At 35.8% G+C, this 25,699-nt stretch overlaps 1 long non-coding RNA gene across 2 annotated transcripts in view; it reads left to right on the top strand.

The window, feature by feature from the left end:
* Window positions 1–455: 455 nt before the first annotated feature.
* LOC129647785 (uncharacterized) overlaps window positions 456–25,699 on the top strand; it is an 88,507-nt gene continuing 63,263 nt past the window's right edge. For both annotated transcript variants that reach the window (XR_008712502.1, XR_008712501.1), the window contains exon 1: window positions 456–572. This is a non-coding gene — a long non-coding RNA (uncharacterized LOC129647785). The remainder of the gene's footprint in view (window positions 573–25,699) is intronic.

Genomic DNA, 25,699 nt, shown 5'->3' with positions numbered 1-25,699 from the left:
CTCAAGTTAAAACTAGCTACCTTCAGCCTCCACTCTGGAGCACATAGAGGAGGAAAAGTTGAAGGGGAGAGAACTAGCTTTTACTGACCTCTACTGCATGCCATGCTCTGTGCTTAATGCTAATCTATCTACCTATCCATCTATTTATCTATCTATCTATGTATCTATCTAGTCTAAGTGCAGGTCTATTACATTGAACAATTGAGACACTGATGCAGGATGAAGCAGGAAAAATAGTATTTTTTTTCTCTGCTACATATTTAAAGGTATTAAATATATTCTCTTTTTTTCATCCCTTGAATGATATTTTTTGACAGTTCTTATAATAATTTAATCACATTAAAGAAACAGAGTCAGGTGGCTTCATAGCTAATTAAAATATTCAGTCTAATAAAATAATCAGAATTGTGAACTTCATCTAAATTTGAACCCTATTCCTTCCTCAGTTCAGGTCTTTTGGAAACTGGGACTCTGCAATAAAGAAGAGTACCAGTCCCTTTGTTTCTCAACTCCTCCAGGATATAGAAAGAAGAGCTTGTGGGTAGGAGGGAGAAGGACGTCTGAGGCATGGGGTGAGTTGGCCATGAATTTCCACTGGTGCTCTCTGGCTTTGGAGGGCATCTACAGCTGTCTACTGTTCTTGTGTGGTGTTTCAGAGGTTCTTCAGATATTTCTCAAATCTTTTGCCTGCAGTTCCCTTAAATCAAGTAGTACCTCACTTATTTGCCCACATATCACTTTCTACTCAGCCCTTATTTCTAGTGGTCCATCCCACTCATGAGATCACATCATCTTCTTGAATGATAACGTACCCCAACCACATTTCAGATCTTTTTCTTCTAGTCTTCAATAGGTTGATACTGACTGGATGGAAGGCAAACTTTAAAACTGTCATTAATATCACAGACACTCATGTGATATACTTTCCCTAGAGCTTTGAAAGTTTCTTTCTTCCTTTCTTTCCTCCCTCTTTCTTTCTTTTTTCTTTCCTTCCTTAATAACAGCTTAATTTACATATTATATATATATTACACATACTACAAATTTATGCAATTTAAATTATACTAGATACTATATATGTATGATTATATTATACTACTTAGTGGTATTTAGTACATTCACAGAGTTATGGAGCCATCAGTACAATCAATTTTAGAACATTTTTATCACCCCCAAATTTAAACCAGTAGTATTTATTCCCCATTTCTTCTTCTCCCCAGCCCCTGGCAGTCTAATTTACTTTCTCTTTATAGATTTGTCTATTTAGGGCATTACATAGAAATAGAATCATATAACATGTGGCCCTTTGTATCTGGCATTTTTCACTTAACATTTATTTCCAAGTTTATCCAAATTATTGCATGTATAAGTATTTCTTTTAATTGCTGAGTAATATTTCATTGGATAGATACATTTATTCATCCATTCAATTGACAGAAATATGTTTTTTATCCAATTTTCATCTATTATAAATAATGATATGAAAATTCATATGCTAGTTGTAATATAGGTATATGGTTGCTTTTGTATTGTGTATATACCTAGGAGTGAAATTCCTTAATCATATGACAAACCTATGTTTATACGTTTGAGAATGTCCAGAAGGTTTTCCGAGGTGGTTGCACTGTTGTCCATTTCCACGGTGTATGAAGATTCCAATTTATCTTTATCTTTGTCAGCACTTGTTATTTTCTTTCAACAACAGCCATCCTAGGAAGTGTGAAGTGATATCTCAGGGGTTTTTATTTGCAGTTTTCTAGTGTCTAGATAGTGCATGCACTTATTGGACATTTGTATATCCTCATTGAGGAACTGTCTTTGTAAGTCCTCTGTCCATTTTTCACTGTTTGTCATTTTGTTATTGACTTGTGAAAATTATTTATATATTCTGGATAGAAGTCTCTTGTCAGATATTGATTTGAAAATGTTTTCTTCCGACTTGTAGGTTGTCTTTCATTTTCTTAATGGTATCTTTGGAAAAACAAATGTTTTAAATTTTGATTAAGTACAATTTATCTACTTTTTCTCTTTTGCTGTTGTGCTCTTGGTGCCATAGCTTAGAAATTATTGCCTAATATAAGGTTTGAAGATTTACAGCTATAACTTCTTCTAAGAGTCTCATAGTTTCAGCTGTTATATTTAGGATCTTATTTTTACCTCTTAAATTCATTTTGAGTTTATTTTTGTGTATGGTGTGAGGAGGAAGTGCAACTTTTCTTTTACATGAAAATATCCAGCTATATTAGCACTGTTTGTTGAAAAAAACCTATTCATTTTTTCACTGAATTGTCTTGAGATATTTGCCAAAAATTAAGTGACCATATATGTGAGGAATTTTTAAAAATAGACTTTCAGTTTTCATACAGTACTGTAATAACCCCACTGTGTTCCCCTTACCTTTATATCGCTCCTCCTCCCTATCTCTCCCCACTGGTAATCACTAGTTTTTTCTCTATATCTGTGAGTCTGACTCTTTTCTGTTCTATTTAATAGTTGTATTTTTTAGATTTCACATTATAAGGGATATAACTGAATAATTGTTTTTTGCTGTCTGACTTATTTCACATAGTATAATGCTCTCCAAGTACAAACGTGTTGTTGCAAATGACAAAATTTAATTCTTCTGTGTGGCTGAGTAGTATTCTATGGTGTGTGTGCATACACACACACACACACACACACACACACACACATATATATATATATATAAAACACATCTTTATTCATTCATCTGTTGATGGACACAGTTTGCTTCTGTATCTTGGCAACTGTAAATAATGCTGCAATGAACATCGGGGTGCACATATTTTTGCAAATTATTGTTTTTGTTTTTTGGATATATGCTCAGGGTGGAGTTGCTAGGTTATTTGGTAGTTCTATTAAATTTTGTGCAAAAGCTCCATATTGTTTTCCAAAGTGGCATCAAAATTTATTTTCCTATCAACTGTGTGAGGGTTCTCTTTTATCCACATCCTCATTAGCATTTGTTATTTGTGTTCTTTTTGATGATAACCATTTTGACAGGTGTGAGGTGATATTTCATTGTGGTTTTGATTTTTATTTCCCTGATGATTAGCAATGTTGAGTATCTTTACATGTGCCTATTGGCCATCTGAATTTCTCTTTTGGAAAAATGTCCATTCGGTTCTTCTGCCCATTTTTTAATCTGATTTTTTTTTTTTTTGATGTTGAATTGTAGGACTATGTTGTATATTAGCCACCTATTGGTCAAATTCTTTGCAAATATCTTCTCCCATTCAGTAGGTTGTCTTTTCATTTTGTCAACAGTTTCCTTTACTGTGCGAATGCTTTTAACTATGTTCCATTAATTTACTTTTGCTTTTGTTTCCTTTGCTGTAAGAGATCCAATAAATTTTGCTGCTATTTATGTAAAAGTGTTCTGCTTATGTTCTCTTCTAGGAATTTTATAGTGTTTAATCCATGCTAGCTTATTTTTTTATATATGATATTAGACAATGTTCTAATTTCATTCTTTTACATGTATTTTTCCAGTTTTCCCTGCACCACTTTTTCTCAGTTGTATATTCCTACCTCCAACGACTGTAGTTTTGCAGTAAGCTTTGAAATCTGTAAACGTGAGTCCTCCAATTTTATGCTTACATTTTGGCTCTTTTAAGTCCTTTGAATTTCCCTGTAAATTTTAGGATGAGCTTGTCAGTTTTTGTAAAGAAACTAGCTTTGGTTTTTATAAGTATTGCATTGAATCTGTAGAACAAGTTGGATGTTTCTTGTATATGTGAAGTCTTTCCATTAGTTTAAGTGTTCTTTAACATCTTTCAATGAAGTTTTATGCTGTTCATTGTACAAATCTTGTATTTATTTTGTTAAATTTTTTCATAATTTCATATTATTTAAATTGATTCTTTTATTAATTTCATTTTGGTTTCTTATTGTTTTTTACACTAGTTTCACAGTGAATTTTTGCATACTAATCATATCTTATAATTATTATGAATTCATTCATTTCTTATAAAATATTTTAGTGGGTTTCTTAGGATTTTCTATATACAAGTGTTATGAGTTGAATTTTGCCCCCTCTATATTTATATATTGCAGTCCTAAATTCTAGAGTATGACTTAGAATATTCCAGGATATTCCAGAATCCTATGCCTCAGTATCTGACTTTATTTGGAGAAAAGTTCTTTACAGATGTAATCTAGTTAAATCAACTCATTAGAGTGGCATCTAATCTGACCAGATATAATCAGTGTTCTTACATAAAGAGGGAAATTTAGGTACAGAGACACACATAAAAGGAAGATATGTAAAGGGATACAGGAAAAGACAGCCAGGAGACAGGCCTGGGATGGATTTTTCCCTCACAGCCCTCAGCAAGAGTCAACCACGCTGACAGCTTCAGTTTGAACTTTCAGTTTCTGAAACTAAGAGACAATACATTTCTGTTTTTAATGCCATCACATCTGTAGTACTTTGTTATGGCAGCCACAGAAAACTAGCATAACAAGATCATATCATCTACAAATAGTTTTAATTCTTTATAATGTGGACACCTTTAATTTATTTTTCCAAATCCCCTGGCAAAACCCCTAAGTGCAATGTTGAAGTAGAGACAATGGAAATCTTGTCTTTTTCCTCATGTTGTGATTAAAACAGTCAGTCTTTCACCATTATGTATAAGGTTAGCTATGTGTTGTCCCCAGGCCCTTTACTAGCAGAAGATATTAAGAAGAGGTGGCAAGAACACACAAAAGAACTACACAAAAAATCTTTATGACCCAGATACCCATGATGGTGTGATCATTCAGCTCAGGCATCCTGGAATGCAAAGTCAAGTGGGCCTTAGGAAGCATCACTACGAACATAGCTAGTGGGGGTGATGGAATTCTAGATGAGCTATTTCAAATCCTAAAATATAATGCTATGAAAGTGCTGCACTCAATATGCCAACAAAACTGGAAAACTCAGCAGTGGTCACAGGACTGGAAAAGGTCAGTTTTCATTCCAATACCAAAAAAAGGCAAGGCCAAGGAGGACTCAGACTACCACACAATTGCACTCATCTCACACGTTAGCAAAGCAATGCTCAAAATTCTCTAAGCCAGGCTTCAACAGTATATGAACTGTGAACTTCCAGATAGCCAAGCTGGATTTAGAAAAAGAACAAAAACTACTTGTTCCTCTGATTCTCAGAGGAACCAGAGATCAAATTCCCAACATCTGTTGGATCATCAAAAAAGAAAAAGAATTCCAGAAAAAAAAAAATCTATTTCTGCTTTTTTGACTACACCAAAGCCTTTGTCTGTGAGGATCACAACAAACTGTGGCAAATTCTGAAAGAGATGGGAATACCAGACCACCTGACCTGCCTCTTGAGAAATCTGTATGCAGGTCAAGAAGCAACAGGACATGGAACAAAAGACAGGTTCCAAATTAGGAAAGGAGTACGTCAAGGCTGTATATTGTCACTCTGCTTATTGGACTTATATGCAGAGTACATCATGCAAAATGTTGGGCTGGATGAAGCACAAGCTGGAATCAAGATTGCCGGGAGAAATACTAATAACCTCAGTTATGCACATGACATGACTCTAATGACAAAAAGTGAAGAGCTAAAGAGCCTCTTGATGAAAGTGAAAGAGGAGAATGAAAGTGTGGCTTAAAACTCAACATTGAGAAAACTAAGATCATGGCATCTGATTCCATCACTTCATGGCAAATAGATGGGGAAACAACAGAAACAGTGACAGACTTTATTTTAGGGAGCTCCAAAATTACTGTAGATGGTGAATGCAGCCATGAAATTAAAAGATGCTTGTTCCTTGGAAGAAAATCTATGACAAACCTAGAAAGCATATTAAAAAGCAGAGACATTATTTTACCAGCAAAGGTTCATCTAGTCAAAGCTATGGTTTTTCCAGTTGTCATGTATGGATGTGAGTGTTGGACTACAAAGAAATCTGAGCACTGAAAAAGTGATGCTTTTGAACTGTGGTGTTGGAGAAGACTCTTGAGAGTCCCTTGGACTGCAAGGAGATCCAACCAGTCAATCCTAAAGGAAATCAGTCCTGAATATATTCATTGGAAGAACTGATGCTGAAGCTAAAACTCCAATACTTTGTCCACCTGATGGGAAGAATTGACTCATTCAAAAAGACCATGATATTGGGAAAGATTGAGGGTGGGAAGAGAAGGGGATGACAGAGGATGAGATTGTTGGATGGCATCACCAACTCTATGGACATGAATTTGAGCAAGCTCTGGGTGTTGCTGATATTCAGGGAAGCCTGGTGTGCTGCAGTCCATGGAGTCACAAAGAGTAAGACGTTGCCTGCATTACTGAACTGAACTTACTAGAATGAGTAGTTTTATTTATTTCCTAATGTAGAGTTTAATCATGAAAGAGTGTTGGTTTTTGTCAACTATTTTCTATACCTGTGGAGACAATCAAGTAGTTTCTGTCTCTTATTCTGTAAATAAGATGTATTACTTTGCTTGAATTTTACCTGTTGAAATAAGGCATTTCTGGAATGAATCTCACTTGCTTATACTGTATAATCCTTTCATATGTTGCAGTATTTGGGGCATTATTTTTAAGAATTTTTGCATGTGCAATGATAAATTATGTTAGTCTGTAGTTTTATTTTCCTGTGATTTCTTTGTCTGGTTTTGATATGATAGTAATACTGACTTTGTAAAATTAATTAAAAAGCATTAAGCATTTCAATAGAGAGTGTTGAACTGGCATTAATTTTCTCTAAATATTTGACTCCCCTTTATGGATCACATGTCATGACAAAAGGGCTTGTGTAACTCAATGAAGCTTTGACCCATGGGTTCAGGACCACCCAAAACAGATGAATCATGGTGGAGAATTCTGACAAAACATGGTCAACTGGAGGAGAAAATGGCATCCCACTCAGTATTCTTGCTGTGAGAATCCAGTGAACAGTAGGAAAAGGCAAAAAGATATGACATTGGAAGATGAACTCCCTATGTCAGAAGGTGCCCAGTATGCTAGTGGGGAAGAGCAGAGGGTGATTACTAATAGATCTACAAAGAATGAAGTGGCTGGGCCAAAGAGGAAAAGGCATTCATTTGTGGATGTGTCTGGTTGTGAAAGTAAATTCTGATGCTGGAAAAAACAATACTGCATAGGAACCTGGAATATTTGGTCCATGAATCAAGGTAAATTAGACTGATCAAGCAGGAGATGGCAAGAGTGGATATGAACATCTGGGAATATCTTAGTGAAATAAAAATGGACCTGAATGGGTGAATTTAATTCAGATGACCATTATATCTACTACTGTAGGAAGAATTTCTCAGAAGAAATGGAGTAGCTCTCACAGTCAGCAGGAATCTGATATGCAGTACTTGGTTGCAAACTCATAAACGACAGAATGATTTCAGTTCCTTTCCAAGACAAACCATTTGATATCAGAGTAATCCAAGTTTATGCCCCAACCACTGATACTGAAAAAGCTGAAGTTGACTGGTTCTGTGAAAATGTACAAGACCTTCTAGAACTAACAGCAAAGAAGTTGTCCTTTTCATCATAGAGGCTTGAATATAAGAGTAGAGAGTCAGAAGACCTGGAGTAACAGACAAGTTTGGCCATGGAATACACAATAAATCTGGGCACAGCCTAACAGAGTTTTGTGAAGAGAACACACTGGCTATAGCAGACACCCTCTTCCAACGACACAAGAAATGAGTCTACAAATGGACATCACCATATGGTGAATACCAAAATCAGATTGATTATATTCTTTGCAGCTTAAGATGGAGAAGCTCTATATAATCAGCAAAAACAAGATTGGGAGCTAATTTGGCTCAGATCATGAGCCTCTTACTCAAAATTTCTGCAAAATGCAGGCTTAAATTGAAGAAAGTAAGGAAAATCATTAAGCCATTCAGGTATGACCTAAATCAAATCCCTTATGATGATGCAGTGGAGGTGATAAATAGATTCAAGGGATTAGATCTGGTAGACAGAGTGCTTAAAGAACAACGGACAGAAGTTCATAGCTTTGTACAGAAAGTAGTGGAAAAAGAAATGCAAGAAGGCAAAGAGATGCCTTACAAATAGCTGACAGAAGAAGAGAAATGAAAAGAAAGGGAAAAAAGGAAAGATATACCCAACTGAATGCAGAGTTCCAGAGAATGGCAAGTAGTCATAAGAAGGCCATCTTATTTGACCAATGCAAAGAAATAGAGGGAAATAATGAAATGGGAAAGACTAGCTATCTCTTCAAGAAAATTAGAGATATTAAGGGAAAATTTCATGCAAAAATAGGCATGATAAAAGGCAAAAATGGCAAGGACCTAATAGAGGCAGAAGATATTAAGAAGTGGCAAGAAGACATAGAAGAACTATACAAAAATGATTCTAATGACCGTGATAACCATAATGGTGTGATCACTCAATTAGAGCCAGACCTCCTGGATTGTTTTAAGTGGGCTTTAGGAAGTATCACTAAGAAAAAGGCTAGTGGACATGATAAAATTCCACCTGAGCTTTTTAAATTCATAAAAGATGATGCTGTTAAAGTGCTGCACTCAATATGTCAGGAAATTGGAAAATTCAGAGTTGGCTACAGGACTTGAAAAGATCAGGTTTCATTCCATTCCCAAAGAAGGACAATGCCAAAAAATGTTCAATTTTTTTGAACTATAAAATTGCCTTTATTTCACATGCTAGCAAAGTTATGCTCAAAAAGCTTCAAGCTAGGCTTCAGCAGGGAGTAAACTGAGAAATTCCAGATGTAAAAGCTGGGATTAGAAAAGGCAGAGGAACCAGAGATCAAACTGCTAACATTTGTTGGATCATGGAGAAAGCAAGGAGATTCCAGAAAATCATCTATGTATGCTTCATTGATGGCACTAAAGCCTTTGACTTCAAGAGATGGGAACCCCAGACAAACCTACCTATCTTCTGAGATACCTGTATGCATTTCAAGAAGCATCAGTTAGAATACAGATACGGAACAATGGACTGGTCCAAAATTGGGAAAGGAGTAAAAAAAAAAAACTATATATTGTCACCCTGCTTATATGCAGAATACATCATGCGAAATGCCAGGCTTGAATCACAAGCTGGAATCAAGATTGCTGGGAGAAATATCAATAACCTCAGATATGCAGATGATAATACTTTAATGTAGAAAGTGAAGAGAAACTAAAGAGCCTCTTGATGTGAGTGCAATAGTGAGCGAAAAAGCTGGCTTAATACTCACTATTAAAAAAAATTTCATGACATATGGTCCCATCACTTCACGGCAAATACAAAGAGAAAACGTGGAAACAGTGATAGATTTTATTTTCTTGGGCTCCAAAATCACTGTTGATGGTGACTTCAGTCACAAAATTAAAAGGCACTTCCTTCTTGAAAGACAATTAATGGCAATCCTAGATAGCATACTAAAAATCAGAGACATCACTTTCCCAACAATGGTCCATATAGTCAAAACTATGGTTTTTTCAGTAGTCATGTATGGATGTGAGAGTTGGAACATAAAGAATACTGAGCACTGAAGAATTGTTACTTTTGAATTGTGGTGCTGGAGAAGACTCTCGAAAGTTCCTTGAACTACAAGGGGATTAAGCCAATCAATCCTAAAGAAATCAACCCTCAGTATTCATTGAAAAGACTGATGCTGAAGCTCTAATGCTTTGGTCCCCTGATTGGAAGAGCCGACTCATTGGAAAATACCCTAACCCTGGGAAAAATGGAGGGCAAAATGAGGAGCGGGTGAAAGAGGATAAGATAGCATCACCTAGTGAGCTTGGAAATGAGCTGGAGCAAATCTAGGAGACATTGGAGGACAGAGGAGACTGGCATGCTGCAGTGCTTGGGAAGGCAAAGAGTCAACACAACCTAGCAACTGAAAAAAACCAACAATACTATATTTACTATTATGCCTTTTTAATATACTCTGAAATCAGCAAGTGTGATACCTCCAGAATCATTTATTTTCACAGATATGCTTTTGTTATTTAATGGTCCATAAAAATTTTTGGATTCTTTTCTATTTCTGTAAAAATGCCATGTGAATTTTGATTAAGAATTACATTTAATCTGTAGATTTATTAATATTTGGATATTTTGATATATCGACATTTTAACAGTATTAACTGTTCTGATCTATGAAAAAAGAATATTTTTCAAGATACGAAGACAATTTCTTCAATTTTCTTCATTAGTGTTTTGCAGTTTTCTTTCACCTCTTGGTTTAAATTTATTTTTAATTTTTTTTGTGTGTGATGCAGTTGTAAATAGGATTGCTTACTAAATTTCTCATCTGATAGATCAGTGTTAGTATATAGAAACAGAGTTTATATTTGTATGTTGATTTTGTACTATATTATTTACTGAATTTATTTATTAGTTCTAAAGTATGAAAAGGCAAAATGATAGGATACTGAAAGGGGAACTCCCCGTGTCAGTATGTGTCCAATATGCCACTGGAGATCAGTGGAGAAATAACTCTAGGAAGAATGAAGGGATGGAGCCAAAGCAAAAAGAATACCCAGCTGTGGATATGACTGGTGATAGAAGCAAGGTCCAATGCTATAAAGAGCAATATTGCATAGGAACCTGGAATGTCAGGTCCATGAATCAAGGCAAATTGGAAGTGGTCAAACAGGAGATGGCAAGAGTGAATGTCGACATTCTTGGAATCAGAGAACTAAAATGGACTGGAATGGGTGAATTTAACTCAGATGACCATTATATCTACTACTGTGGGCAGGAATCCCTTAGAAGAAATGGAGTAGCCATCATGGTCAAAAAAAGAGTCTGAAATGCAGTACTTGGATGCAATCTCAAAAATGGCAGAATGATCTCTGTTTGTTTCCAAGGCAACCATTCAATATCACGGTAATCCAAGCCTATGCCCCAACCAATAACACTGAAAAAGCTGAAGTTGAATGGTTCTATGAAGACCTACAAGACCTTTGGAACTAACACCCAAAAAAGATGTCCTTTTCATTATAGGGGACTGGAATGCAAAAGTAGGAAGTCAAGAAACACCTGGAGTAACAGGCAAATTTGGCCTTGGAGTATGGAATGAAACAGGGCAATGGCTAATAGAGTTTTGCCAAGAGAACACACTGGTCATAACAAACACTCTCTTCCAACAACACAAAAGAAGACTCTACACATGGGCATCACCAGATGGTCAACACCGAAATCAGATTGATTATAGTATTTGCAGCCAAAGATGGAGAAGCTCTATACAGTCAGCAAAAACAAGACCAGGAGCTTACTGTGCATTAGATCATGAACTCCTTATTGCCAAATTCAGACTTAAATTGAAGAAAGTAAGAAAACCACTAGACCATTCAGGTATGACCTAAATCAAATCCCTTATGATTATATAGTGGAAGTGAGAAATAGATTTAAGGGACTAGATATGATAGCTAGAATGCCTGATGAACTATGGATGGAGTTTTGTGACATTGTACAGGAAACAGGGATCAAGACCATCCCCATAGAAAAGAAATGCAAAAAAGCAAAATGACTGTCTGAGTAGGACTTACAAATAGCTGTGAAAAGAAGAGAAGTGAAAAGCAAAGGAGGAAAGGAAAGATATAAGCATCTGAATGCAGAGTTCCAAAGAATGGCAAGGAGAAATAAGAAAGCCTTCTTCAGCAATCAATGCAAAGAAATAGAGGAAAACAACAGAATGGGAAAGACTAGAGATCTCTTCAAGAAAATTAGAGATACCAAGGGAACATTTCGTGCAAAGATGGGCTCAATAAAGGACAGAAATGGTATGGACCTAACAGAAGCAGAAGATATTAAGAAGAGGTGGCAAGAATACACAGAAGAACTGTACAAAAAAGAGCTTCACAACCCAGATAATCACGATGGTGTGATCACTCATCTAGAGCCAGATATCCTAGAATGTGAGGTCAAGTGGGCCTTAGAAAGCACCACTATGAACAAAGCTAGTGGAGGTGATGGAATTCCAGTTGAGCTGTTTCAAATCCTGAAAGATGATGCTGTGCAAGTGCTGCACTCAATATGTCAGCAAATTTGGAAAACTCAGCAGTGGCCACAGGACTCGAAAAGGTCAGTTTTTATTCCAATCCCAAAGAAAGGCAATGCCAAAGAAAGCTCAAACTACTGCACAATTGCACTCATCTCACATGCTAGTAAAGTAATGCTCAAAATTCTCCAAGCCAGGCTTCAGCAATACGTGAACCATGAACTTCCAGATATTTCATGCTGGTTTTAGAAAAAGCAAAGGAACCAGAGATCAAATTGCCAACACCCTCTGGATCATCGAAAAAGCAACAGAGTTCTAGAAAAACATCTATTTCTGCTTTATTGATTATGCCAAAGCCTTTGACTGTGTGGATCACAATAAACTGTGGAAAATTCTTCAAGAGATGGGAATACCAGACCACCTGACCTGCCTCTTGGGAAACCTATATGCAAGTCAGGAAGCAACAGTTAGAACTGGACATGGAACAACAGACTGGTTCCAAATAGGAAAAGGAGTACATCAAGGCTGTATATTGTCACCCTGCTTATTTAACTTCTATGCAGAGTACATCATGAGAAACGCTGGGCTGGAAGAAGAATGAGCTGGAATCAAGATTGCTGGGAGAAATATCAATAATCTCAGATATGCAGATGACACCACCCTTATGGCAGAAAGTGAAGAGGGACTAAAAAGCCTCTTGATGAAAGTGAAAGAGGAGAGTGAAGAAGTTCGCTTAAAGTTCAACATTCAGAAAACTAAGATCATGGCATCTGGTCCCATCACTTCATGGGAAATAGATGGGAAAACAGTGGAAGCAGTGTCAGACTTTATTTTTTAGGCTCCAAAATCACTGCAGATGGTGATTACAGCCATGAAATTAAAAGATGCTTACTTATTGGAAGGAAAGTTATGACCAACCTAGATAGTATATTGAAAAACAGAGATTACTTTGCCAACAAAGGTCTATCTAGTCAAGGCTATGGTTTTTCCAGTGGTCATGTATGGATATGAGAGTTGGACTGTGAAGAAAGTTGAGTGCTGAAGAACTGATGCTTTTGAACTGTGGTGTTGGAGAAGACTCTTAAGAGTCCTTTGGTCTGCAAGGAGATCCAACCAGTCCATCCTAAAGGAGATCAGTCTTGGTTTGTCTTTGGAAGGAATGATGCTGAAGCTAAAACTCCAATACTTTGGCCACCTCATGCGAAGAGTTGACTCATTGGAAAAGACCCTGATGCTGGGAGGGATTGGGGGCAGGAGGAGAAGGGGAAAACAGAGGATGAGATGGCTGGATGGCATCACTGACTTGATGGACGTGAGTCTGGATGAACTCCGGGTGTTGGTGATGGACAGGGATGCCTGGCGTGTTGTGATTCATGCTGTTGCAGAGTTGAACACGACTGAATGACTGGACTGAACTGAACTGAATAGTTTCTTGTGTAGTTTTTTAGGGTTTTCTATATTTATTATTATGCTAACTGCAAATAGAAACACCTTATTTCTTTCTTTCTGGTTTGGATGCCTCTTGTTACTTTTTCTTGCTTAGTTGCCCTGGATGTGACTTCCAGTACTATGTTTAAAAAAAGTGGAGAGTGTGCATCCTTGATTTGTTCTCCGTTTTACAAGAAAAACTTTCATCTTTTCACTGATGTGTTTTATATTAGCAGTGTATTTGTCATATATGACCTGTATTCTCTTAAGGTATCTCCCTCTATACTCCATTTGTTGAAAGTTTTATTCTGAATGTTGACTTTTGTTAAATGATTTTTCTGCATAGATTTAGATGACCATATGTTTTGCAAACTTTATTTTGTTAATGCGGTGCATCACATTTATTGATTTTTGCATTTTAATGATCCTTGAATCTCTGGAATAGATTCTATTTCGTTACTGTGTATGATCCTTTTAGATATTGTTGAATTTGGTTTGCTAATATTGGGTTGAAATTTTTGTACCTATGTTCACTGAAGACAGCCTATATCTTTCTTCTTATCTGGTTTTAGTGTCAGGGTAATGTTGGCCTCTTATAATGAGTTTGGAAGTGCTCTCTCCTCTTTTTAACATTTTGGAAGAGTTTGATAATAATAATAATTATTTTTTTTTTAGTATTTGGTAGGATTCATCAGTGAAGGAGTCTAGTAGATATTCTTTGTTGGAAAGTTTTTGATTACTGACTGTTTCCTTTTCAGCAATTACTTTGTCAGATTTTCCATTTCTTCATTATTCAATTATTCAATTTTAGGAGATTGTATGCTTTTAGAAATTTTTATTTTTTCTTTGTTGTCAAATTTGTTGGTATATAATTTTTCAGAGTACTTTATAGCAACCTTTATATTTGTATACTATCAGTTATTACATTTTCTCAATACTTCTAATTTACTTATGTGAATCTCTCTTCTGTTAAGTCTAGCTAATAATTTGTCTCTTTTTATCTTTTAAAATAGCTCTTAGTTGTATTAATATTTGCTATTGTCTTTTAGTCTGTATGTATTTATGCTATGATCTTTGTTATTTCTTTTTGTCTCCTAACTTTGAGCTTATTTTGTTCTTCTTTTTGTAGTTCTTTGGGCTACACATTAGATTGTGTGAGTTCTTTTTATTTTCTTAATGTAGGTGTTTATTTTATGAACTTTCATTTTAAAGCCCTCTTTTCTCCATTTCATATGTTTTAATATATTTCAATTTTTACTTTTCTCAAAACTTTTTTTTGCTTTCTTTTTTGATTTCTTCTTTGATTCACTGGTTTTTAGTAGCAGGTTGCCAATCTCCACATATTTAAAATTCCATTTTTCTTCTTGTATGATTTTTTTATTGAAATAATTATGATATGAAAAATGCTTAATGTGATTTCAATCTTCTTAAATTTGTTAATATTTGTTTTGTTTCATAAATTATTATCTATCATTTACTTTTAACTAGAGGAAATCTCTTTAAAATTTCTTATAAGATGTTCTGATGTTTATGACATCCTTCAGCTTTTGTTTATTTGGAGAATTCTTTATATGTACTTTCATTCTGAAGAACAACTTTGCTAGGTAGAGTACTCTTGGTTGGTAGTTTTCTTTCTTCTTTCAGCACTTTAACATAGCATTTTTTTTTCCCTTCTGGTCTGTAAAGTTTCAGCTACAAAGTCTGCTCATAGGAGTTCTCTTGCATGCAGCAAGTTGTTTTTCTCTTGCTACTTTTGAGTTTCTTTAACTTTTGACAGTTAGTTATAATGTGTCTTAGTATAGATCTCTTTAATTCATATAATTTGATGCTTTCTGGCCTCCTTGATCTAAATATCTGTTTCATTGTCCAGGTTAGGGAAGTTTTCAGCCATCATTTCTTCAAATAAGTTTTTGCTCCTTTCTATCTGTCTTCTATTTCTCAGACCCCTGAAATGCATGTTTTCATCTGCTTAATGATGTCCCATAAGTCCCTTAGGCTATATTCCCTTTTTCAATTTTGCTCTTCTGATGGGATAATCCTGCTTCCATGTCTTCAAGTTTGCTGATCCTTTCTTCTGCTTGCTCTAGTCTGATGTTGAATCCCTATATTGAAGTTTTTAGTTGAGTTATTGGGTTCATGTCTTGTGATCTCTGGTACCTTGTTATATTTTCAATCTTTGTTGAAATTGTCACTTTTCTCATGTTGTTTCCCTGACCTCTGTGAGCATTTTTATGAGAAGTGTTTTTAACTTTTTATTGTGTAAATCGCTTATCTCCATTTAACCCTGGTCTGATTCTGGAATTTTATTTTATTATTTGTTTAAAACATATCCCCCTATTTCTTCATTTTTCTTGATTCTCTGTGTTGGTTTTTGCACATTAACAATCACCTCTCTGAGTTAAAACAATCACTTCTGTGAATATTGATGGAGTGATCTCATGTAGGAGTAAACTATTATTTTTTAGCCTGTCCTGAACTCTTGGTTATCTCTGAAACATTTGTGATTGTCCAAGTTGCCTTTTTTATTTTTTAGCAACTACCAGTCATTCAGGGTGTGCCAAGATCTGTCAGTATCCCAAATGGGAGGATCTCAGTCAGCGGCTGGGAGATGGACATTTTTGCCCTCTCCCTCTGCACTTGGCCCATTTGTATAGATATGGCTGGGGAAGGCATTGTTCTTGCACCTGTTAATAGCTGGTTTTATTTGTTACTGTCCTACAGTATTTGTGGATGAAAACTCCACTGGATATTAGAGCCTAGTTATCTAGGGGCCTGACTCTTGGTCAGCAGCCAAAAATTTGTTGACAGCAGATGTATATACAAATTTCTTCCAGGGAGATGTTGGCATTTTGTACCATGTTTGAATGGGTTGTCATTAGCAGTATAAACTGACTTTCCTAGAATTCATAAGGAATTACAGTCAGCCTCTAGATGTATGATAAATTATAAGGCTGACTCTCTGGTAGCAGTTTCTAAAGCATGCAGATAGACACCTTTCAGAGACAGTTTGGGATATGGATATTTCTGTCTTGTCTCTTTGTGTTGAGACTTAAGGGGAAAAACACAGTGAGTTCTCACAGCCTATTATAGATTGTTTCTTTGTTTGCTGTAGTTTTGTGTGTCTCATGGACATAAGCTTTGTTGACTTTCAAAACTAGCTGTGAAACTCTTTGAATTGATCCTATGTGCACTTTGTTGAATTTCTTGACTCTATATTTTAATATTTTTCATAACATTTAGGAAGTTTTTAGTTATTATTTCTTCACATATTTTCTTCTCCCTTCCCCTTTTTTTTCTGTGATTCCCATTATGCATATATTCCTATACTTAATGATATTCTACTGGCCTCTGAGGTTCTGTTCATTTCTCTTTTTTTGTTCTGTTCCTCAGACTAGATAATCTCATTTCATCTATCTTCAAGTTCATGGATTTTTTTTTCTCATTCCTGCTCACCTACACTGTCAAATCCTGCTTGTGAGAGTTTCATTTCAGTATAAACTTTTGATATAAAAGTTCTTTTGATTCTTTTTATACTTTTGCTCTCTTCATTGATATTCTCTATTTTGTGAGACATATTTCTCATACTTTATTTTAGTTCCTTAGCTGTGGATTTTTTTAGTCCCTTGCACATACTTCTAATATTAATATTTATTTATTAAGTCCAGTGCAAGGGCTTCCTCAGGGATAGTTTATACTGGCTATTAGTTTTTGCTGCCAACATTTGGTTTATACCAACATAAACCAACATTTTGCTTTTTGTATGTCTTCTATTTCCTTTTGTTAAAAACTGGATATGTTCAGATCAGATCAGATCAGTCGCTCAGTCATGTCCGACTCTTTGCGACCCCATGAATCGCAGCACGCCAGGCCTCCCTGTCCATCACCAACTCCCGGAGTTCACCCAGACTCACGTCCATCTAGTCAGTGATGCCATCCAGCCATCTCATCCTCTGTCATCCTCTTCTCCTCCTGCCCCCAATCCCTCCCAGCATCAGAGTCTTTTCCAATGAGTCAACTCTTCGCATGAGGTGGCCAAAGTACTGGAGTTTCAGCTTTAGCATCATTCCTTCCAAGGAAATATCAGGGCTGATCTCCTTAAGAATGGACTGGTTGGATCTCCTTGCAGTCCAAGGGACTCTCAAGAGTCTTCTCCAACACCACAGTTCAAAAGCATCAGTTCTTCGGCACTCAGCCTTCTTCACAGTCCAACTCTCACATCCATCCATGACCACAGGAAAAACCATAGCCTTGACTAGACGGACCTTTGTTGGCAAAGTTATGTCTCTGCTTTTGAATATGCTATCTAGGTTGGTCATAACTTTCCTTCCAAGGAGTAAGCGTCTTTTAATTTCATGGCTGCAGTCACTATCTGCAGTGATTCTGGAGCCCAGAAAAAGAAAATCTGACACTGTTTCCTCATCTATTTCCCGTGAAGTGGTGGGACCGGATGCCATGATCTTCGTTTTCTGAATGTTGAGCTTTAAGACAACTTTTTCACTCTCCACTTTCACTTTCATCAAGAGGCTTTTTAGTTTCTCTTCACTTTCTGCCATAAGGGTGGTGTCATCTGCATATCTGAGGTTATTGATATTTCTCCTGGCAATCTTGATTCCAGCTCGTGTTTCTTCCAGTCCAGCATTTCTCATGATGTACTCTGCATGTATATTAAATAAACAGGGTGACAATATACAGCCTTGATGAACTCCTTTTCCTATTTGGAACCAGTCTGTTGTTCCATGTCCAGTTCTAACTGTTGCTTCCTGACCTGCATACAAATTTCTCAAGAGGTAGATCAGGTGGTCTGGTATTCCCATCTCTTGAAGAATTTTCCACAGTTTATTGTGATCCACACAGTCAAAGGCATTGGCATAGTCAATATTCTGGAAATCACATTCAATCCTTTTCCTCAGGACTTGTTGTTATTGTTTGTTTTTATTATTGTTCTTTGTTTAATTTCTGTGCTATTATCTGTGTGTGTGTTCACTGAGGTTTCTGTTACCCTTGTGGTTGGCTAATAATTTATAAATACATGGAATCAATAGTTTTTAAAGTATTTCCCAAGGAACTGTATGTACCTTTTGAAGCACAGCTTCAATACTCAGTCTGGCATCTGAGTACACCGATTTATCCTTCAAGCTTGGATAGATCCTTGGTGTTAGCCCAAGTTTGGAGCTTAGAACATTTCAAGTCTTTTCTTAATATGTACACAGTCTTGATCATGCACACAACCCTATGATTGGTGCTCGTCTTGTGTATTTTTGAAGCATCATAATGTAATGTGAACTGAATACATAAGATTAATACTGGTTTTAACTTTTACCAGATGTTTCATCTTGAATAAGTAAGTTAACCTCTCAGTATCATGAAATTTCTGTATTTCCAGAAATATTGCAGAATTTTTCCAAGCACTTATGGACATCCCATTCCCTAGATTTTCCTTTTGAGCTTTTTTCAATTAGCCTATTATATGCTCCAACTATTATCCACTGCCTCAGCAAGCTGCAAAGTTAAATTTCCTCTGATTGTTTTTGATAAATACCCTTGGGAAAGGTTTTGCACACTGGGCAAGCTCTGAGTCAGGTCAAATAAAGACAGCCTTGAAAGAGGGATCTTCTAGTGACCTAGCAGACAGGAAAATTAATGACAGTACTCTAGGAATTAGGCTTCAAAGGAGTTTCAACACCATTCTTCTTCCTAGGGTGCCTGCCAAGCTGCTTATTTTCACTGTGATTTCAGGCGATAGATTTTCAAGGATACTGTGAAGCTGGAGAGGTATGAGTGGAGATAGGACAAGTGAAAACACCTCAAAATTCACTGTTATTACTGAATTTGTACTGAATTTAGCTATTTTTCTGGAATAAACCACATTGCTACAACCAATTTGATTAATTTCCAGAATTTTGAGCAAGTTGATTCTCACAATTTTTGTTTGTTATCTTATTGATTTAATGAAAAAGATAGCTGTCAGAGGTCTTTATTTTACTGTTTATACTGATGTCTGAATTTTTGAAAAATAAACAGGATTGGGGGAGAAATAATGATACCAGACAGAGGAAGAAAATGGTAGTTTAATGAAAATACTTTACAGTTTTCACTAAAGAAAGTGTGCTGCACTCCTATTAAGTAGCAGTCCATAGAAGCATAGGATTTTGCAGCCCATAGAAGAGCAACTAGCCAATTGTGTCTATTTAAATTTAAAGTAATTAAAATTAAATAAAATGTAATATTCATGTTCTCATTCACAATAGCAAATACCAGGGTTTAGTAGTCACACAATGTTAGCTGCTGCCATTTTAAACAGTGCAGATATATTATTTCCATCATAGTAAAATGTCTGTGAAGTATGATGTGCTGTGATTGGAACATCAAAATAAGGGATTGAAATTGGTTTAATACTTACCAACTATCTCTTTTTATCTTACTAAAACAAGTAAGCTAATTTTTCAGTACTAAGAATATTTAAACAGTAGAGAATATGATTGTTTATTCAAGAAAATGCATATGAAAGCATCTTAGCCTGGATTTCAGCACATGGTATGTACGCAATAAATGATGCCTCATTGCTCTCCATGTATGCACACCCTTACCAACCTTATTTCCTCTTGGAATACTTGTAAAGGCATTTTTTTTTTTTAATTCCTGATAGCATGGAATGTTAATTTCTTTCCATGAAAGCGGGCATTGTTAAGAGAAAATATCACACAAAGTCAACAATCCTCAGAGATCAATAGACGGTCACCTTTACTAACTGATCAATTTCTTTACTTAAAGAGAGTAAGATTAGACCTCACTGTGGATCTCCTCATATTTTCAGCCATTATGGTTCCTTTGATGACCCAGCTCCTCTTTTGTCCTGAATCACTCCCCATTTTATGGCACCACTCTCTGCATGTAGATCCCATTGCTCCCAACCAGTCTTGATTATAATCTGCAAAACGGTTTCCACTTGGAGAGATAATTTCTACAAGTAAATTGTAATTTATCTTTTATTCTTAAACATGTGTCTTTTATTTAAATTTTCAACTTAACAAAATAAAAATCCTGGCTATTTGAACAGTTTTTACAACTCTCATTTACTAGGAAATGAGAAATACATCTGCCTTGTTGATAATAAAAAATATACTCTTTTATTGTAATAGTTCTTCCTTAAAATCTTTAAACTAGAAGAAATAGAGCCAGGCACTAAAAGCCATGGATTCTTTACTAGCAGCTTTTAATGGTCATTTCATGTCTGTAAGAAAATGAACATTTCTTATAGGAGAAATCTCTGGATTTATTAAGAAAGTACAAGGCTGTCAACAGTGAAATAACTTCCTTATTAGGCTAGAATTGGACAGTGGAAGATGAACCTCTGTTTTTCTAGAAACTAGACTGTCAAGGGATGTAGCAATAATGTGGAGCCTTCCCCAAACCATCTTCTGAAAAAATAAAAGAAACCATGATTATTATATCTTCTTGTAAATGCAAACACTCTTGAGTGAAGTTTCTTTTAAAAAAGTCTGAGACTAGGAGATTTTGAAGAGTAATAAAAACTACATTTTTCTTGAAGGAAAAAATGTGTAGAAATTTTTTTTGTGAAACAAAACTACTATTTTCAATATGCTGGAAACCTACTACATTGTTGTTCAATTACATAATAAACCATGACTTAAAATAACTATTCTAGTTTAATTCAAGATTTTCAACATTTCAAATAACTTTTAACCATCATCTCTATTCTTCAGCATGCTTTGAAAGAGAATTAAAATTTCTTCTAGTTATTTCGGTTTGACAAATAAAGAGACTGCAAAACAATAGGCAAGTACTTGAGCTGAGAAATCAAGGCAGTTTCCCTAGGAAAGGAGAGGGGAGTTAGGATCATAATTAAGATTCTGACAATAATATAGTGATTGCTGCTCATCTAACAGATTGTATACAGCATATAGGTTGCTGTTTCATGAAATAAAAGCAAGAGAATGGATCACAGGGGAAAGGGAATGGAGAAAGCAGATTAAAAAGCAAACACAATAACTAAGAAGTGTGATAGTGAGAGGGTAACAGGCAGGAAGGCCAGGGGTCTCCAAATGGAGGAAATAGCCTGCAAGTGTCAGACATTTTTATCTCTCTTAAGCAGCAGGAGGAAACAAACTAACAATATTTTTTTCCTTCTCTATACAAATTTAAAGAGAGGTTTCTCTTAAAATACTGTGTTGCCATAATGACACCTGGTTTGACCTGAAGTTAGCTATTCTTGAGCCTAGAGATAACCAATGCCTTTTTCTTATGGAAATGTTTGTCTTAAGCTATGCTAATGTACTACGCCTTTACCCCAAACTCTGTCTCCAAGTCAGTTCCGCCTCTTGGCCCAAAACCTACTTGACAAACCAGTATGTTATACTCAGATATTGTTCCCCTAATCTATGTAAATGAAACTATTTGTATGGTGGTCTGTCCTTCTTTAAGATTCAAGTTAATTATTTTATGGCCCAAGATAAACCATTTGGTGCCATTCTAAATTTTAAGACATTCCTTTCTTTCATTAACAGACTGCTAGTGACTATATAACATCCAGCTGAAGACTAGCAGGGGGGTACTCTTTCTGCCCCCTTCTGATGCCTATGTCAGAAGCTTTCTCTATCTCCTTTATACTTTAATAAAACTTTATTACACAAAAGCTCTGAGCGATCAAGCCTCGTCTCTGGCCCCGGATTGAATTCTTCTCCTCCGGGGGCCAAGAATCCCGGTGCATTCGCGTGATTCAACAACAACCTTTCAGTAGTGCCCACCGGGTCTTGTCACAAGGGGAGAATCACAGTTTGAACCTGTGCTGGTGCACATGGATCTCACCATCTCTTTACCTTTGTAGAATTCAAAGTGGGGGGGGGGTGGGGGATAGTGATAAGAGATAATGGAAGGAAAAAGGGCCAGGCAGGGATTTTGTTGACCTAACTTCAATTAGAATAAAGGTGACCTTTAGGGATTCACCATTGAAATGATGAGACTTTGGGGTTAAAGTTTACTGGCCAGTATTTTTCTCTGTTCTTTAGAATTAGGTACAAATATAAGCCTATGTGATTGTGCATTGGCTTAGCATTAAAAAAGAGCCATCTGAAGATAGCACTTTGCTTTGAAACTTTCAATTTCTCTTTTCATCCAGGTATTTTGCAATACTATGGACTTTTGTTATTCCTCTGATTCACTGAGAGTGGATTTAGGGTGTAATTCAATGATTATCCTCGTATAGGATACAGAAAGAAAACTGGCCCTTATATATAATGTAGAATATATATTTATGTATGATCATACCATTGGTATATCATACCATAGATAGTAGCCTATAGCTACTGAGAACTTAGATAAAAATATATATGGTGAAACCTTGTTGGTTAAACTAGGACAGAAATTAGATTTCTTTCTGGATAATACATCCACTACTTTTTTTAGTCATATGATACTCTGTACACAGAAATAAGACCCATGAGAGGAGGATTATTATGAAACTTTGTGATAGAAGAGCTTTTTGAAACTTTTGAAAGTCTTGATAAAAAATACATGCTTTTAAATTGAGATGCAGACGTCTGATTTGGTAGATATTATAACCTCAAAAATATCATAAATATCTGTCATCCAGATTAATATCTGTGTTCTCTAAACCCTTGCTCCTCAAATCGTGGTCTTAAGAATCTTTATCAATGTCATTACCCAGGGTTTGTTAGAAATGCAGGCTTCACTCTAGATCTACTGAATTAGAAACTGCATTTTAAAATAACGTCCAGGTCATCTGAGTACATGTTTGGCAACCCTGGTCTCTATTCACACAGCCCTGAAAAGGGCCATATTTACTCAGTAGGGAGTTGGTCCTGGTATCCAGGGATGAACAGATTAGAGAAAGGTTTCATAAGCAAAGGAGAAATAATGATTATGCTAGATGACTCCAGAAAGATTTTCTCACCCATCTCCCAGACAACGTGCATGTTGAAGTGAGGAATAGTCTTGAGGAAGAGCAGAACTTCATGCTTCAGTGAAGATACATTTAGAAAAAGTATCAAGTGAGAACTAAGTTTATCAGCTTTAAGGCAAGTCTGAGACAGTTATGGTGTCCTAGGGTTAGTATAGAGAAGATAACTTTAAAAAAGAAGCCTATCTTGTCTCACTCACATATACCTTATATATGTTTACTTCACTGACAGACATGAAGTGATGATGCCTTTTCGCTGTAATTACTAAATGTGATTCCTACTAGTTTTGGTTATCATTTGATTATATTTTGGTTAAAATCTTATTGAACAAAATCAGTAACAGAATGAGAAGGAAAAAAAAAAATCCTTAAGCAGGATGAAGAAATTAGCAGGCAGATGAATTAATTAAAACCAATATCAAAGAAAGGTAGCATTAATTATTCTACATCATTACAGATTGCTTGGGTGAGTGGATACATTTATTTACAATTCTTGTTTTAACTACTAAAACAGCAATAAAAGAAATTCAGAAAATGTTCACCAGTAGATACTATTCCTTGCTGTGTTTAAACTCCTTAATCTGTATGAGGTTCTCTGCACTCAGTCTGTAAACAAACACCCTGGTTTTCAGAGTGTAGCTGAGAAAGCAAGGGAGGATACAGGGACTCAGGAATAAGTCTCTGAGGAAATGCCTTGCAGTTGGAAATGCATATATATATTTATAAAGACTCTACTACAAACTTCACACTGTAAGTCAACATCAGAAGTTTGATTTGGTGGTAAGAGAACATATGGGCTGCAATTAGGTGGGTAGATTTTGGACTTGTCTCTGCCACTACGAGGCTGTGAAGTTTTGGACAGGTAAGTCCCCAGTCTGGGCATGAGTTTCCCCATTTGTAAAATGTTGGTATATAAGAAGGAAATTTCTCAATTTTTTTCTTGTTCTGATATAGTATGTTGCCATAATTACCACTTAGCATCACCTCTGTTAAATGATATTTCTTAATGTACACAGTAGTGTGAGGCTCTCAAAAACTGTGTTTAGCTTCTCAGCTTCTTAGAAACTGCTTTATTTTTCTTTATCTCATTATTCTATGCTTAAAAATCAGTGGCAAATGCCTTCAGGGAATAATGTATTGAGCTCACTTCTGTATTATTCACTGATGCAATGAATGTGGGTGTATGTGTGTTACAGTTTTCCTACTTGTTCCTGGTTGGAGGATTGGCTTGATAAAAACTATTGCATCACAACTGCAAGTAGAGGACCATGATACTGTTTCGAATTTTATCTTTCTTACCCACTAAGTCTATAATTTCTTCAAAGTTACTAAACCTGAAGATGCCTTTTCCTTATCTTTAAGATAGAGATAGCCTACTTTGTAGAACTGGTGTAAATATCATGTAAGATAATTTTTTTGAAAATACCAAGAAAGCTAAAAGTTTCTATAAAACATAATTGCAAGTTATGTATAATATTGCTTGCAATAACAATAATAATAAATTACTATTAAAACAACAATAATGGCTGCAAACTATTGCATATAATTAAATTACATGTCAAGTACCATGTTTTTATTTGCATTATTTTGACTACTCAAGAAATATGTATATTTATATTTCTATTATGAAACCATTGAATGTAACCTTTTTATTTTAAATGTATTTGTCTGCACATAGTTCATAATTCTTAGCTCATTATTTAAAAAATAAGGCTGAGAGTAGAAAAAAATACAGATGCTTCCACTTTAAAAATTCTTATTTTTTACTTTGAACTCTTGAAAGATATGACCTTGTATAAGTACTTTATCTCTCTGAGCCTAATTTATCTAACCTGAAGAATAAAGATGATACTGCATTCATTACAAGATTACTGAATAAAATAATATATGAAAATCTTCCTAACATCATTGGAGAAGGCAATGGCAACCCACTCCAGTACTCTTGCCTGGAAAATTCCATGGACAGAGGGGCCTGGTAGGCTGCAGACCATGGGATCGCTGAGTCTGACACGACTGAGTGACTTCACTTTCACTTTTCACTTTCATGCTTTGGAGAAGGCAATGGCAACCCACTCCGTATTCTTGCCTGGAGAATCCCAGGGACGGAGGATCCTGGTAGGCTGCTGTTTATGGGGTCGCACAGACTCGGACAGGACTGAAGCGACGTAGCCGCTGACGCCTAACATCATGCTTGAGGTATAGATGTGATTCAGAATTGTAGCCTATGTCTAGTGTTTGATTTTATATAAACATTTGAATTCCAATAGAATAGCAAGTATTTTAAGGCTTCCCAGGTGGCACAGCTGTAAAGAACCTGTCTGCCAATGCAGGAGACACAGGAGAAGTGGGTTTGATCTC

This window comes from Bubalus kerabau, chromosome 3 (genome assembly GCF_029407905.1).
Source record: "Bubalus kerabau isolate K-KA32 ecotype Philippines breed swamp buffalo chromosome 3, PCC_UOA_SB_1v2, whole genome shotgun sequence".
Classification (NCBI taxonomy): Eukaryota; Metazoa; Chordata; class Mammalia; order Artiodactyla; family Bovidae; genus Bubalus; species Bubalus kerabau.
This window is presented reverse-complemented; position numbering and strand designations above follow the sequence as displayed.